Source organism: Rutilus rutilus (assembly GCF_951802725.1).
Source record: "Rutilus rutilus genome assembly, chromosome: 4".
Lineage (NCBI taxonomy): Eukaryota > Metazoa > Chordata > Actinopteri > Cypriniformes > Leuciscidae > Rutilus > Rutilus rutilus.
This window is the reverse complement of record NC_140212.1, coordinates 36,936,345-36,951,330: the sequence shown is the minus strand read 5'-3', so window position 1 is coordinate 36,951,330 and position 14,986 is coordinate 36,936,345. Positions and strand designations below refer to the sequence as shown.

At 38.5% G+C, this 14,986-nt stretch overlaps 1 protein-coding gene across 1 annotated transcript in view; it reads right to left on the bottom strand.

Annotated features, from left to right (window-relative positions):
- The window catches only part of LOC311289228 (uncharacterized protein), a 213,321-nt gene that overhangs the window by 95,727 nt on the left and 102,608 nt on the right, over nucleotides 1-14,986 (bottom strand). The window lies entirely within an intron of this gene.

Here is a 14,986-nt window from a genome sequence, read left to right as displayed (position 1 = left end):
TTTTTTGCTCAAACAAAGGAACAACTTCTCATCCTTAGATTAGACGCATTTTAATATTTTAAATATATTTTATATCCAATGTACAAAAGAATAAATTAGAATAGAATATCAAACACATACACTTATATGGACAAAAGTATTTAGACACCCGACCATTACACCAAAAGGGACTTTATTCTAAATAAATAGACATTAATATTGAGTTGGTCTCCCCTTTGCATCTATAACAGCTTCTACTCTACTCGGAAGGCTATGTATTTAGTTATGGTTGTGTTGCCCAGTTTACCCTGTGTTCACTAAAGCGTTATAAGCCAGCTGAAAACGCTAGGCGCTCTGCTGAAAACGCCTAGCTATGGGCAACTATCCCTTCACAGCCTCGCTTTCATTCCTGTTAAATTTCAAAGATGGCACTGCTGTGAATAAGGTCTATAAAGAACTTTTATTTTTAAGAGGGTACATCAACATTCAATGATAAACTCTGACACAACTGGGGCCTGTACCATGAAGCCGGATTAGGTGGCTAGCCGGCTATGTTTCAGCTTAGTTTCCGCCAACCCTGGGTTTTAGGTACTATGAAAGTAGCTCGGCTTTAATCGGTGTTCGTTGCCATGGTATCTTACGCTGCACGGCTAACCTGCTCCGGGGCAGGTTATGTTCTGGATTCGAGATCTCAGACTGAAGTTTGACCAATCAGCTGAGAGCAAAGAAACATTTAGGTGACGTAACTTATTCCAAGTGTTTGTTGCAATGACTTCACCTTTTCTTCCAAATCCGGTGGACATCTCAGCGCAAATTGTTAGACGAGCACTTCGTAGAAGAAAGAGTTTTTAGCCTGACAAAATCCCCTTGCCTTTCCTGATAGTTACTTGTATGAAAGATACAGCTTTTCCGCGGAAGGAATGTCTTATTTTGCGAACTTCTTGAGCCGTACATAAATAATTTAACACGTCGAATTCATGCACTTACTGTACCGCAAATGGTATTGCGTTTGTGTTTTTTTTGCAAGTGGTACATACTGCACGGTGGGTGATGCACAGAAGCTAGGGGAAAACACGGTTTGTTGAACCATTCGCAAGGTGGTCCTCGCTCTGCAGGAGTACATGAATAGTTTCATTAATAGTGTTCCCCGGACATTTATCGACTATGTCCATAAAAGAGGGCTTTTATAAAATTGCCGGTAAGATATAGGTATTGATAGGGAACACTTTTTTTTTCTTTTTTTTCAAAAAGCACATTTCACAAATGTACTATACAATATAATACATGTTAAGAATTATTTTAAATCTTTATTATTATTCTGTTAATCTTATGATAGGATTCCCTATAATTGCTCCAGTCTCCACTGCTCTAAGAGAACATGAGGCAGATGTTAATAGGAAATCCTATCACTTCAGTTAGAGATGTGAATTTGTGAGATGATTATTTTCTGTGAGATGAATCTTTAAATTAGTAACATTAACAGATATAAAAATGATCTACTAAACATTTCATCTGCTGATGACTTGTGGTCATGAACGTATGATCACAAGTTTGGATGCTAAATGGCCTGGCTCCAGTGCTTGACTCACAAATTTTGAGTCTGTGTTGTGTCAGCGCTTTGAGGAAAGCAAGTTAAATTTGGTACAGTACAAAACAGTTAATTTGAACTGAGATAGAAAAACCTACACAATAACCCCCTGACCTCAGATAGGGCCACAGCACCGCTTCAATGTGGCCCTCAGTAAAACCAGAGTGAAGATCGAGATGACCTTTGGCCTCCTAAAGGCACGTTTCAACTGTGTTCAGCCCTTAAGAGTCACCAGAGCGGGCATCAGAGATAGTGGCTGCATGCATGTGCCATTCTGCACATTATAGCCACCAGTAGAAAGGAGCGAGAAACACCACAAAACCAGCTTCTCCCTGATGAAACTGACCCGATCACACTTGACCACTCAGCTGGTGCAGATGTAGATGCAATCACCATACAATATTACACTTAATAAAAGCACAATGAAACTGCAGATAAGTCTCAAACTGTTTTATTGGTTTTGTGGGATGAGAGGGAGAAAGAGAGCAAGAGAAAGTTTCATTAATAAATATTAATACTAAAGTGTTACTTGGTTAAATAAGTTCACATACTGAGATCAGTTTTATTCAGCTGTTTGATCTCCATTTTATTTTTTTCTCAGCTCACAGTCAGCTCCTAGTGAACAGTCTAGTTCAAGTCTCCTTTAGTGTGCAGTCTAGTTCAAGTCTCCTTTAGTGTGCAGTCTAGTTCAAGTCTCCTTTAGTGTGCAGTCTAGTTCAAGTCTCCTTTAGTGTGCAGTCTAGTTCAAGTCTCCTTTAGTGTGCAGTCTAGTTCAAGTCTCCTTTAGTGTGCAGTCTAGTTCAAGTCTCCTTTAGTGTGCAGTCTAGTTCAAGTCTCCTTTTGTACAGGGCCCTGACTGAGTCTGTTTCCACCTGAAACATAATTCCACCACAAACATGATCATTACAAGTTTTCTGGAGGCTCATCAAAATCACAAAAAGTTCCTTGACTTCCTACAAACACAGGACTGACTGTAATTTATGTCAAGGGTTTTAAATCCTTACACATTTCTTCTGAAGGCCATTGAGGTAGAGGCCTCAGTGTCTAGGGCAGGTTGTGAAAAATCCTACAATAAAAGAGATATGTAAGGGCCAGTCCCTTTTTTATGCCACACATTCAAATGTTTGCCATAGTAAAAAGCCCAGTGCATTCACATCAGCAACTGTCTGAGAACACACCACCAGAGTGTCTTCATTTCCTCCACCCTATAGGCCAATGTAAAGCATAACTGTTGTAAAGCAGGTTATGTTTCTGGTGTTCTGTCTGCTGCATACTGACCTCTGTGTGGGAGACTGTGTGTGTGTGTGTGTGTGTGTGTGCTGGCTTCAACAGGGACACATTTCTCTCTACTGCAGAACATACAGTCAGCCATATTTACAACTTAAAAGTAGTAATGTATTGCACACGTACCCAGTGTTACTTGCTTAGAGGACTCAGCACCAGGGTCAGATTGTACAGCACCTGTAATCCCATCCATAATCGGCCGCCCCTTATTGCCTACTAAGAGCCAACTCCTCCGCCAGTGTATTCTGGTTTTCTGAATTTAACTCTTTATTTCTGTTTGCTGCAAACAAGTGTTTGTGATCAAATGTTCACAAAAGTAATAAAAGGTTGTGGTAAATACTCACCACTTTGAATTATTATTTTTATATTTTGTCTTTATCTGCTGCCAAGAACATTTGGAGTTGGGGTTGCATCTAAAAATCAAGGAATATTAATCTTTCTTAGTACATACATGTACATTTTTTATATATTATACAAATAGGCTATAGGGTATAGTAAACATATAGGCTACACATACATATACATAATTTTACATAAATATAGAACGTATTTGTTTAACTTACACATTAACAATCAGCAATCTTTCTCCAACAGTCTTCTCTTGCTTTGGCACAGAGACCGTATTGTTTCGAGCTTGAAATACATATTTAAATTCATCGTAATTCTGAATAATTATCTCTTGCTCCTCCGCGGAAAAATATAACGCTCTCGCTCTACTACCCGCGATTGGTTGTTCAGTGTCGACGTCACTCTTTTATGTGCACGCGCGCGTGGATTAATCATAGCTTAAAGATCAAAGCCTGAGTTGACAGAGAAAGTTGATGAGCTGCATCATGGTACCAATAAAGCCTGATCGCATCGGTTTGGATTTGTCAACTCAAAACCAATACTGTAAACCCCGAGTTTGTTCAGCTACCTTCATGGTACAGGCCCCTGGTTTCTTCTAAAATTCAGAAGAGTTAAGAGCAGAGGAACTGGGTCAATTGCAGCACAATGACCTCTGGGTAAGAAATTACTGAATTTAACTGATTATTCAAAAATGAGGTCTCCAATAAGTTATTAATGACCTGATTATTAATTTGTATCTATTAACAATAAATCACAATCATTGTTGTTTCAGGTTTTGGGAGACTGTAGAGCCTGATGATAGGCTGGATAATGAAGTGTTGTTTCTATGTCATCTTTGGGCTGTGTGTGTGTGTGTGTGTGTGTGATGTTGACTTATCTAATCCTACGATTTAGTACTGAAGATCGTGTTGCATTTTATTAAATGTTTTTTTGAATAAACTGTTTTGTACTGTCATCGTTGTCTGCTATCTGACTCAGCCACTACGTATCTGCGTGCTTTGTGTACCTGAACAATCGGTGGGTTCCCGGACGGCGTAGTCGGACTTAACCTAAAATTGCAAACTGCCACATAAACACAAACTTTTATTTTGGATGCGATTAACTGCTGCACAGCCCTATAATTGAAATATATAGATTTAAAAAAAAATATGTTGTGAACGACTCTTAACCGTCTAGTATGAAAGCCCATTTTCACCACATAAAAAAAAACAAAAAAAAAACGATATTATGATATACTAATCCCTAATTATGAGATGAAAAGTCAAAACTGTGACTTGCATATTCATAATAATGCAGTTGAAATTGACATACTAAGCAGAAATCATGACATTAAGTCATAACTATGACATTAAAAGCCGAAATTATGACATACGACAATTTACTTAAACAAGGCGACATAATGAACAACACTCGTCTCATTCGTGGAGGTGGAAAAACAAGTTCTTTGTGACAAGCAAGATTTATTTTATTAAAATTTAAATGGAAAAGAAAAGGCATGAGAGTCGGCTGTTTTTGTCAATTTACAGTTAAATATTTGGCCACTTGCTTGAGCAACTAAGTAATGCGTTTGTAGCGATATGGCGGTGAGAGGGTAATAGAATTGAGAACACTTTAACAGAAATGGCAATATATGATCGACTACGCCACCCCGGAAAACCAGGGAAATAGCCCTAAGGGCACACAGGTTCGTTTTGAGTGGATGGGTGAGAGGACATGAGACATATATAGAAAAATAGAAGAGTTTATTTTGCTCGTCAGTGTTGAATAATAAATAGCTAGATATTTCAACATTTAAAAACTCACATTGGCATTATAATAAATGAACACCATCAATTAGCATCTACTCATACACACACTTTAAGTAACAAACGCAATTTAAAGAAACTCAGCAATCAAGAGCAGAGGTATCTGGAGGTCCGGGCCGGCTGCCAAATTGGAAAACAAACCCGCCCAAATAATCCACTACAAATGCCCGCACATACACGTGAAGGGTTAAATGCCAGAAGACACACAGCACTAGGTGTGAACACACCACACAAATGCCAGCTTCGCCTTCACCCTCCAGAAACCCCCAGCTCCTGCAACAAAGACAACAATGAGGAACACACAACAAACATAAATACAACTCAGGAAGATAAGATGTCAAATACTTCAAGGATCTAAACCACTTGACATTATTAGGACTCAGTACCACATAAAAACAAGTTGACATTAAACCAAATAATCAAACATACATTACTCACAGTTAAACATACATACAAGATGCTTCAAACCAATGGAATTCAATAGAAGGTGGCCAGAGGAGACAACCAACCAGCTTGCACAGTCAGAGGAATACACAGTACTCAATAGCAACGTGCGACAGAGTCACAGCAGTTAATAGTTGCCATTGTGATGAACGTCGAGGCAAAACAGCGACGCAGTCGCAATTATACACGATCGCAGTTCAGCATTGATACTCGATTCTCACAAATAGCCCAAGAGACCGTCAGTTATGCAGGGGGGGCCTGCCGAGCAGAAATATAATGTTATAAACAGAAACAAATTATTAACACACAAAACTATAATCTTACATACCGCAGAATGATCCCGGCACACAAACCGCTTCGCAGTCGCGCACCATATTGCAGTACAGCAGCTCAGTCAGGAACACATGCTATCAATGCCACCGAAAACAAAATGTAAATAATCAGCCGCGGTCAATTTCTTCTTGTTATATAAAAGGGCTACTCATACCTGTGAGGCGTGGGCAGCCAGCACACAGCAGACAGCAGACGAGGAAGCCAGCTTACAGTCCAAGCCTGCGGCAACCACGGATGACGTCACAAGGCCGATACCAAGACGCATGCCATGTGGCAAACACACATCCCTTATATCAAACAAGGAAGGGGCGGGGGCTTAAATTAAGCACAAGTGAATGAAATCCTCATTAGTGGATTCAGTCACCCTGCTACACATGGAATAATAGCCCTACGTTGTTTAAATTGTGCTTAAACGTGCATGCGTCCATTAAAGAGTGTATATGTGTACAAAGAGAATCACAATGCTGACAAAACTTTTTTTAAATAAAAGTTGCAGCGTAACTTCTGGATTTTAAATAAAAATAGTAAGTGTTTGTGATACTGCCGTGAATCAGTTATTCACTACAAACGCATCATAGGTGAAGCACTATAGCGTGTGCTGCTCCTGCACCGCACACACACTGCACACGGAGTATGTGTGAAACGGCCGTTAGATCCACCTACAGTTCTTAGAAACTTAGATGTGTCACACACATTATATATCTTTATTTCGTACAACAGCAGCACTCATCTTGTTTGTTTATAGCGGATGCCGATGAAGACAGTCGTAAACCGGAAACTGATATGCCAACTTCTGACAATAGCGGAAGTTCGTCACGGAGCTTGTGCACATAGCCCATAGTAGATGGCACAGAGTTTGTGTTTATTTCTGTTAAAAATGAAATTTTAGCATAAGTTCTGCTGGGAAGATTCAATTATGTCACTTATTACCTTCTCATATATCCAATCGTGCTCTAATACTTGTAGTATAAAAGATCGGTACTTACATATGTCTGAGTTCACAGATACTGATGCCTACATTCCCCTCCATCCTCCCCACCACCACCAGGATGGTCCCTTCCTCATACCTCCCAGAGGGTCGGCTGCACCCCTGCTTTTGTCTTCAGGCTGGAAATGCAGAATCCGTTACCCTCGGACTGCGAGCTACAGACGGGGCCTACATCAAATAATTTATATCATAATACTTGCTTGCTGGGCTGTTAATAAATGCATACTTGTTACGTTATTTTGCCTCCCGGGTCTTTCTAGTAGAACTAAGACGATTAACCATTATGAATTCATCTTCATAGATGAGCAGACGTCATGCACCTGGATAATGCATGTTTCTCATCGCTGTGTTCCCTCAGCACATGCACATCTCTAGGCTCTAGGCCGAGTGTTTTATGTCTGTATAGAGTCTCATACATCCTCATGGCTGCAGGATATTTTTGAGCATTATCAAAGACGGGAACATAAGCAATATTTTAGGGCTGTCCCTGACTAAAGATTTCTCTAGTTCACTAGTAGTTTTTCATTTAAGTCTTTATTCAACTAATTGCACGTTTATATCACGTATATATAATTGAATTATTTAAATATATACTGCAGGGCCGTGCATAAAGCTGGCCACAAAGCACAGACAAAAGTTATGATTGTGTCTGAAAAAATATCAAGGAGACATTTTAATTATTTATTAACCCTCTGGGGTCTGAGGTGTTTTCTGGCCCTTGAGGTGTTCTGACATTTGTGCTTATTTCTGTTACTTGTGACATTTTCATGGCTAAAGTCTGATTACACTGTATTTAGCACAAACTCTGCTACAATAATATATCAGCAGCATGTATGTAAAAGTTTGTAGTTTTGAGATAATGACATTTATGCGTGGTTTGTGAAAATACAAAAAAAAATTGTCACTGAAATAAGGCCATGAAACCCCTACTGATTATTTCTTCACAAGACTTTTGAAAATTGTATGACGTAGCCTAGAATATTTGCTCTAAAACTATGTGAAAATCACCCTGACTGCTCATTCAGATAAGACAATATATTGATTTAAACATTGTAAGACGTGTTTTGTGTGAGAAAGCTTTATGCGGGAGGTGTGATCACATCATTATTATGTATTGTTTTCACACCTGAGAAAGACAAAGACACTCCCTAATGGCCCTATTAGGAGCTATCAGGCCCTGTCATTCTGAGCAACCTTGCACAAAGAATGAGGAGATTTAAAAAAGAATGGCTTTTTGATTGTTTGGATTTATTTACAACACAACATAATCCAAAGATACACAATAAATGACAAAAAATTGAAAACAATTGAAAAATGATTGAAAACAATGATCCAAAGACAGAGACCTTTGTGCCATTCCTAAAAACAAAGGGTCTCATTCATGAAACATTCGTAAATATACGAGTAAATATGTGAGTGATTTGCGCGTAAAGAGACATTCCCGAAAATTCTTCTCCTGATTCACAAATACTTAGTAAACGTCAGATTTGATAGTGAAATGTGTTTGTGGGTTAATGAATTCCAATCAGTCGTAAATGGGACGTGCGTGCACGCTCATTCTTAATTACCATAAATCCCGCCCATTAAAACCGACTGACAACTATATATGGGCATCATATTATGACACGAAACGAAGGATTTCAACATGTCTTCTCAAAGCGAATGAAGAAGAGAAATTTCTCAGATGCAGAAATTGAAGTTTTACTATCAGAAGTTGATTAAAAACGCCACATTTTATTTTCAAGCGTATACATAGTGGCGTATCAGGTCCTAAAAAAAGGATTTTTTAGGTAATACCTAAATGCTTTAGGTAAAAATGCTTGGCAGCATATTACAGATGCAGTTAATGGAGTTTCATCTGTTAATCGAACAGTCCCAGAAGTGAAAAGAAAATGGTTTGACATGAAGCTTGACTGCAACACTTGTAACTTGCGCCGCGGACTTGTAATTTTTTTTTTAAAGAATAAACAGCTTGAATATAATAAATAAATAAAAATAAAATAAAAAAAGACTTGCGGACTTGTGTTCCGTTTGCAGATGCTATTACTGGCTCTCGTAATAAAAGTAAAAAGAAAAAACGTATGTAATTACTATATATATTTTTTCAAAATGCTGTGTAAATATGTACCCGATTATGCTGAATTAAAAGGCAGCCTTATTAATGAGCAAAACGTTCGGATGTTAAACGCACTATTTACGCGTGGCTGGGAACAGGTGTAGATTTCTTTCGTACCAACTAACATTTGGGAAATACGAACATTTTAATGAATCCGAAAATTTACGCCAGAACCACTTTACACACGATTTACACAAAAAATCGTTCTGCTCGTGTTTCATGAATGAGACCCATTGTACATACCTTTCATTTCCAAGGTGTTTGATTTTCACTTTACCATGTTCATGTACAGAGACTCATGTGAATGTTGAAGTCAGCAGGACTCTGAACATACTGATATCAAGAGAAACTAGCCTATATGCCTGCACGATTTTGGGAATAAATTTGAGATTTTTCTGGTTAAAATTGCTTTTTAAAATTCACAGAAAACACACACACACACACACACAAATGTTTCCAACAATATATCATATAATGAACACCAGGTTTGTTGTGCCTTGTAGGCATAGGCTATGCGCAGTGCTGCATAAAATAATAATAATAACCTATAGCAGCATATAAATCTTCCAAAAGATTTCAGTAACTACGCTAGAGAAAAATATATTGATTACCATATGTTACTTCAAATGTTTCCATTCGTTATGATGATATGAAATGAGATAATAGTAAAAACATGAACCCTAATGTTTGGTGCGTTTTGCTTTTCAAATGCGATCACGCTCCAAAATATGAAACATTCAAACGCACGGCGCGCTCCAAAATATGAAACATTATGGTTACCATATTATACATATCTACGTTTGAGCAGATATCCACAAACAGTATTTAACAGTAAACACGGGTCTAAATATTATAATATTCACCATATATCTAGCAACAGTTCAACTGCAATGTGAAGTTTATGCAACAATAACATAAACTAATAAGTAAGAATTTCTTACCTTACATCTTTCTTGTCTTCAAATCGCGTTCTTCTTCTTCTGAGGTAAATCCAATGTAAGCTCACGGCGCGTCTTTCAAACTCGACGAAAAGCCGAGACTTGTGTAGTTTGGTGCTTTGTTTTTGAGGTAACGAGCGCGTTCGCGTTCCATGTGGAGATTTGCATGTGAATCTCTTTTGCGCGAGTGGGTGTGGTCAAATTAAAAATAATGAGCAAGCGTTTGAGATACTGGACATCTTGTTGGTTTTATACAAATTACTTAAACAGAGAATATTTGTTTTCAGTTTGAATCCGATTATTTAAAAGTACACACTTAAATGTTTATAAAGGTATATGGCTCATAAATGTGTGACAAGTATTCGCTGAGTTTTGTTTCAGTTTATAGATGTGCTCAAGAAAAAAAAGTTCACCGCGACGGAGAGGCAGAACGCATACCCTGTTTATTTTCTTTATTTTACAAAAGCACAATGTTTTGATTTGATTGTAAGTGGACACATACAAAAGTAGAAATATCACAGATTCTTTTTTTATATTTCTTTTTTCTGTATGACCATAAATGACGGAGTAATTTAAGTTTATTGTGCTACAATGTGAAGAAAATCCAGCAAAACGCACGGGCGCGTTTGCCGACCTCAGAGGGTTAATAAACTAGTGTTTTCCGAGTCAGTGTCTGCTGCAAAGATGAAGTTGATGATGCAGAGTCTCGTCATCTTCAGCATCATTACTCCAGTCTTCAGTGGCACATGATCCTCCAGAAATCATTCTAGTATGCAGTGTTAATTTCGTTAACGAAAACTATGACGAAAAATGTTTGTTGACGACCTTTTTTTCCCTGACTAAGACAAGACGATGAGAGACGACACCCACGTCATTAAACGATAACTGTGACTATATCAACACATGCAATATCGTTGATGAAAAAAGACGAGATTGAAATGTGTTTAAACATTTATTTATTTTTTTAAACCACTTGTTTGTGTCAAATAAAGGAGATGACAACACATTGACTGTTTTTACGAGCGTTCAGGCTTACGGTTGCCAGATTTCAATAATTTAACCCCCCAGTCAGTGCTTTTCTGTTAAAAGAACACGTTTTCTACCCGGTCTTTTCAATAGTATCTGGCAACCATGCGCGTGCGCCCTCTACACTCACTGCTGAAGAAGCCCGGATGATCTGAAAACACAGACAAGAAAGCTGGAGTTCAGCGATCTTCATTTGAGATTTTCTACTTAAAGTGTCATTCAATCCGTCTGTGTTCTGCCATGAGCATCTGTGCGACTAAATCTGCGATCAAAATGCAGGCTGATAATCCAGCAGTATTTTTAATGTTGATCATATTATACGAGCAAGAATGCAATGTTTTCTGAATATCCACACGATTTCAAATGTGACATTGATTGTATTCAACAGTTCAACAAACAGAAGGGTAACATTAAGTGATGTACTACATTTAAAACAGTATTGTCAGTAGGCTTATTGCTCTATTTTGCAACAAAAGCCATAGCAGAACTGCAGCACACAGCGGTGATTCGTGAACGAATCTGTGGCTTTGAACGAATCGTGAGATTCAATGACCCGGTCATAAATATAGTAACTTGCTTCGTTACTGAATGAATGAATGACTCGATGACTCACTCATAAAGACAGTGACTTAACGCCACCTACTGGCTGTTTTAATTTAATATTTAAAAGTATCACTCCGTTTTACCATCATTGCATATTTATTGAACATTGTTTAATTTAAAGCATTATTTATTTTATAAAGGTACTTACAAAGGTAAAAAAAAAAAAATGACCTGGAAAAATCGATTAAAGGGGGCAAATATTGTCCCTTAATGGAAAAGGTGTGGAAGAGAGGGGGTACCAGGTGGTACGGCACTCTAAAAACCACTGAACTAAGGAAAAGGGGTATGTAGAATTGCACAAGTGCTACTGCTAAAGAGTGCAATGTCAATACAGCCTGTTACCTTAATTTAAAATTCTCATAAGCTTAATTGAATTGGCCTAGACAGAAAAATTATAATGATTTTTTTTTGTCTAAAGACTACAGAAAAATGAATGTTGGTAACTGCAGTTTGACGAAAAGTTGACAAAAAATGCAATGACTTTTCGTCAACTAAAACTAGACTAAAACTATGAAAGACAAAATGACTAAAATGTGACTAAGACCAATAAGCATTTTCGTCTGAAGATGAAGACTAAAGGCCATTGCACACTGAGTCCGAAATTTTCGTATGCGTTTTTTCGTGTTCGTCAGCAGTAAAATTCGTCACGCACAGAAACCTTGCACACTGAGTCCGATGCGTATTTATTAAACCTTTGCGGAAAAAAACGCAAAAAAAACCTAAATGGATTCGTCAAGCAGTGAGGATGAATTTGTTGCCCTCTTTCTTCTTAAAAAGAGAAAAAGAAAGAGGAAATATTGGGTCCATCCAATCCTGATTGCGCCGAGAGGAAGGAGAGTTTCACCTCCTTATCAAGGAGTTGCGAAATTATCCCAAACGATTCAAAATTTACCTCAGAATGTCAGTGGAACAGTTTGATGCTTTGCTAGCGATGCTGGAGCCACATATTAAAAAGAAGACCACCAATTTCCGTGAACCAATCGATCCTGAACAGAAACTGGCAGTATGTCTATGGACGGACACACACACACACACGCGCGCGCGGCAGACAGAACAGCTGTATACAGGTTATATTTTATTCAGTGTCTTTGTAATCCGCATTTTGTTTTTCATACAGTACTTGTGCTGCGAGACAAAGTGTATCAACTTGTCAGACGTCATTCTGGATTTTGTCGTTCGCTTGTACGGTGGCTCTGAATTTTCAAAAAACCTCACAAAACACTGGCTGTGGATGCGAAAAACGCAGAAAATCGAACCCAATCCGAATTTTTTTTTTACGGACGAAAGTTTCGTAGACAGTGTGCAAGCATGATTGACATAACGTGAGGTCGAATTTTTTTTTTACGTGCGAAAATTTCGGATGCGAATTTCGGACTCAGTGTGCAATGGCCTTAAGACTAAATCAAAAATGGCTGCCAAAATTAACACTGCTAGTATGCTGATTATTATTATTATCAATGCAACTTTTTTGAGGATTCTAGCCACATAAAGCTACTCTCAGACATGACCTTGATTTGCAAATTTCTATAGGATTTATTTGAAATAATTAATATAATACTGCTTGCCCTCTTAACTTTTTCACTTCATATTGTCAGAGGCTAATATTTTGAGGCAGGCAACACTGTGTTTCTCTCTTCATTACCCAGCGTTGTACTGGTGAATCTGAGGGTGGGATATGACTCGTCATATTTTCTTCACTTTTCACCACGATGACCGCGCCACAACAGAGACCGTCTACTGGACGTGGCCAAACGTTGCAAACCCATTTGTCCTTTGTGTCAGAGCGCTGAAATCGAAATAGAACGGGGCAGCAGTTTACCATCATGGATTTGTCGCGTCGCACCGATAGTGTCTGGTGTAGACGCCAGGGTGGGAATTATACCGCGGCCACGCGGCCATGGCCGCCGTTGCCCTACACTTTGGCCTTCATGCCCCGTGAAAAAAAAATCATCGTACGGCCACAGTGGCCTGTGTGCCCTGGCCCTGTCCAAGTTCCACCCAAGTAGTCTCTGAACTTCAATTAGTTTGTGGATTCGCGCAGGTGCAGTGTCATAATCACATCGATGATCTCACGCATCAAAACAGCAGTGCAAGAAGCATGTAACGTCAGCACCAACAGAAGAACGACACTCTGTTGTCGAAACTGGTGCATAGATATATACACTAGATTTCGCCTTGGCTACGGCATTCGTTCATGAACTGCCGTGGCCAAGGCGAAATCTATATGTCTATCTATGCACCAGTCTGCGCACACGTCACACAGCAGGAAGCGCGGGCGCCCTCAGATCACTTGGACGTCGCTGTGTTACAAGAGGTAAAAACGATATAAATACTGTTCGTTTTCTCACACAAACCGCTCGTTTCGTGTCTTAGGCCATCAATGTGTACTTACGATGGGGAATTGTTTAATTTGGACGATGGGGAATTGTTTTAATTTGGACTCTGTGGATGCTCGACCGTGACCATAGACCTGCATTATATGACTGACAGACAAGAACGGCTTGACCTAAAAATATCAAAATCTATTTGCTAGTAGATAAGTGCCCTTTTCAGAAAAGGGCCCTGTGCAAGGTTCCAGAGGTAACGGCGTCGGTGCACTGAAGCGTATTTTATTTATTTATTTTAATATTTCAAAGTTACTATAAGATTTAATGTTATTACCTTGACAAACTATAACTTACATCATTAAAAAGAGATAAGACTCACGTTTCAGTATTTGACCACTATTGTATTCTGAGAAATTTATATTGACAGTTATGTCTTAATTTGTGTCAGGAGTTATGAAATGCAAAAATGAGTCGATACCTTTAATATGAATTATGAGCGTCAGACGCTCCCATTCATAAAAAACTCTGTGCTGTCGTCATGAAAGCGATTCACAAAACAACGTCCCTCACGGCTTTTAGCTCAAAAGTGTGCAGATTTGGAGAAATATTGATATATTCTCAGTTTACATCAGATTTCTATTGACAGGAATAATATTTTATTGAATTTATAGCCAAATGCGTCGATGTAATCATTATGAGCGCTGTATACTGATGTGCTGTGTTTTCAATTCATACCAGCAGCCTGAGGGCGCTCTACTGAACATTATAGTCCATATTTGAAACACATGAAGAAGAGTGTTCACCAATGCAGGAAATTATTAATTTATTGGCATTTGTGTTGTTTCTGAATGCTTTTATTGGCATTTGTGTTGTTTCTGAATGCTTTTATTGGCATTTGTGGTGTTTCTGAATGCTTTTATTGGCATCTATGTTGTTTCTATTGTTGTGTGAGGGTGTATACCTTCTGGATGTAATGGCGTTTTTTTTTTTATTAAAAAAGTCATAATCCATGTCTTATTCCAAATTAGGATGTTATGGTATCAATCTGAATGGGAAAACCATCGAATTGTACGATGGCCTTTGTGCCCTGTCATATGGCCTTGGTGCCCCTAAAAAAAATAAAAAAGGTTGAGGCCAAATGGCCTTGCCCCTAAAATTACATAATTCCCACCCTGGTAGACGCATTGTTTTAATATTTGTTAGAGCT